The sequence below is a fragment of the Penaeus japonicus genome, unplaced genomic scaffold, assembly GCF_977035675.1.
Source record: "Penaeus japonicus unplaced genomic scaffold, GWHDUDI00000001_assembly GWHDUDI00000029, whole genome shotgun sequence".
In the NCBI taxonomy this organism is placed as follows: domain Eukaryota; kingdom Metazoa; phylum Arthropoda; class Malacostraca; order Decapoda; family Penaeidae; genus Penaeus; species Penaeus japonicus.
The window spans coordinates 25067131-25069630 of NW_028234431.1; the positions used below are offsets into that span (position 1 = coordinate 25067131).

Here is a 2500-nt window from a genome sequence, read left to right on the forward strand (position 1 = left end):
TGGTCGCAGACGGGCCCTCGCCGAACGCTCCTTGAGACACTCGCGGCGGTGGGGAGACGTCTCAGGGCTTTCCTCAGTTGCTGAGAAAGAGATTTTGTTGGGTTAGGAAAATAAGAAGTCTTTTTTGAAAGATTTGGTTACGATTCTTCCAGTTCCTTCGATAGATTTGCATCGCGAATTGAAATCGTTTCGGCGTCGATACTCTGTAAGGAAGGAAGGTCAGGAGGTAAGTCCGACCTCAGCGAAACAATCTCGAACAGGACACAACGCAGTGGAAAGTCTCCGAGAGAGTGGGGATACGCGCCTACTACATGAGGCTATGGCGAGCCAAAGCCTGAGTTAGTCTCTCTGGAACCGCCATGTTTTAAACGTTGCAAAACAGTTTCTTGTATTTTGTGCTCGCTCTCTGGAAGTGTCTTCGTCTCGACTTCTTGAAGAGGACTTGTCTCGCGGGGAAGGAAGGGAGTCAAGGTATGTCGACGTTCTTTAGGAGCGTTTGCTATTTTTACTTGTTCTTTTCTTATTGATTCGAGAGAAACGTTTGTTTTTCGGACATGTGTTTGCTAAAAAAAAATAGAAATGGATGATAATAATAATTTTTGAAATGGGACTTTAACATTATTTCGGAGGTGATGATATTTTTGTTTCTTCGTAAATATGAAGAGTATTGTTAATGTATTGGTAGTGGTTTGACGTTTTTGTGTTTTTAGTCTTACCTACGAAACGTTTTCTTGTTACTAAGAAAGGAAAGGAAACACGTGAAGCGACATTTCTTATAAATATCAGTTAACAAAGCCGAGTGATATAAAAGTGCTCTGATAGATAATTTATAAAGACCACACTACATTTGATAAATCGATTATGAAAGAAATATACTTCTTATTTCATGTGAAATATTTTATGAGCTATATGGGTAATTTTTACTTTGTAAATATGAATGAATACCTTTTCATCAAAGGCTCTTTTTCTTCATCATAAATGAACAATTCTCAGACGAGAAATGATTTCTGAAAAGTGTTAAAGGAGCGATTATTCAGCGCGCGAAAGATGTTCATTCTGTTCACCCGACAAGTTCAGTTACCCCATTTTATGTAACTTCGTATCATGTAACTTTTCAAATGATTATGTGATAATTGGGATGCGATTTGTGATGCTGTGCGATGCTTATTTATATCTGAGCTCTCAGTTTCACTCCGTTTCAAGGTTTTTGTTATTCTACTTTATTGCTGTCTGTAGAACAATAAGATAGAAGCGGACAAAGGTATTGGTGGAAGTGTGGAGATAAAAGAGAGAGTTAGATCTGTAAACGAAAAACATTAGCACATCCGCATGCACTTACGCTTGCACGTACACGTACACTTATACTTATACTTATACTTATATTTACACATACACATACACATACATATACATATACATATGCCTATATACACATACACATACACATACACACAAACATACACACACACACACACACACACACACACACATATGAAAGAGTGATTGTGAGAGTAAAAAAGAGAGCGAAAAGGAGATGGAAGAGAAGACGAGATAAAGAAATAGAACAGAAGATATTTATACATTTATGAATTAATAAACCAATTAGGATAATGGGAAACTAGAAACACGGTTAATATCTCACATTACACAGGCCTACAAGGTGCAAAGACAGACGGTTCAGTCTGTTTAGAGTGATATTACATAAGCGAAATATGTCTGTCCAGAGATATTAACCTCTCTCTCTCTCTCTCTCACTCTCTCTCTTTCTCTGTCGTTCTTTTTCTCCCTTCATATACATATATATATATATATATATATATATATATATATATATATATATACATATATGTGTGTGTGTGTGTATGTATGTATGTATATATATATGCGTGTACATATGTGTATATGTGTGTGTGTGTTTGTGTCTTTGTGTGCGTGAGTGCGTGCGTGCGTGTGTGCAGGCATGCGTGCATTTGCTGGAATTTGCGTGCATGCTTGCGTACGTGTGTGCATGTGCAAACGCTTGTAAACATGCACGTGAACATGCCCATGCATAAAACCAAACAATACACAGCAAAAGCCAACAGCAAAAAGCAAAAACAAAAGTAGCAAAATCCTAAAGAAAAGGAGATACCAAGGCTCCATCTGTGCTACAGCTCTGACACAAAAGAGGATGCTGAAGGTGTGGCGAATGAGCGTGACACACGACAGACAACCTTATTGCAAGACACTCACGACACTCGAGCCACGCACACACATAGCAGTAATTACCTTGAGGAGAGAGACCAAAAGTTGAGAGGGAGAAGGGCAAGGCGATGAAGAAGGGGAGGAAACGTGAAATGATAATAGGAAGAGAAAAGAAGATGGAAAAGAAAAAGGAAGAAAAAATGATAATAATATTGATATCGAGATAACGAAATTTGAAAAAAAGAGAAATCGAAGTAAGAAACAAATAAACAACAAAAAAAAAAAAAAAAAAAAACAATACGATAAAGAAGAAGAA

The 2500-nt window shown here is 37.6% G+C and overlaps 1 long non-coding RNA gene across 1 annotated transcript in view; it reads left to right on the forward strand.

Moving 5' to 3' along the window:
• The first annotated feature begins 338 nt into the window (after positions 1-338).
• The window catches only part of LOC147468424 (uncharacterized), a 158679-nt gene continuing 156517 nt past the window's right edge, over positions 339-2500 (forward strand). Inside the window, exon 1 of the long non-coding RNA XR_015192506.1 lies at positions 339-471. This is a non-coding gene — a long non-coding RNA (uncharacterized LOC147468424). The remainder of the gene's footprint in view (positions 472-2500) is intronic.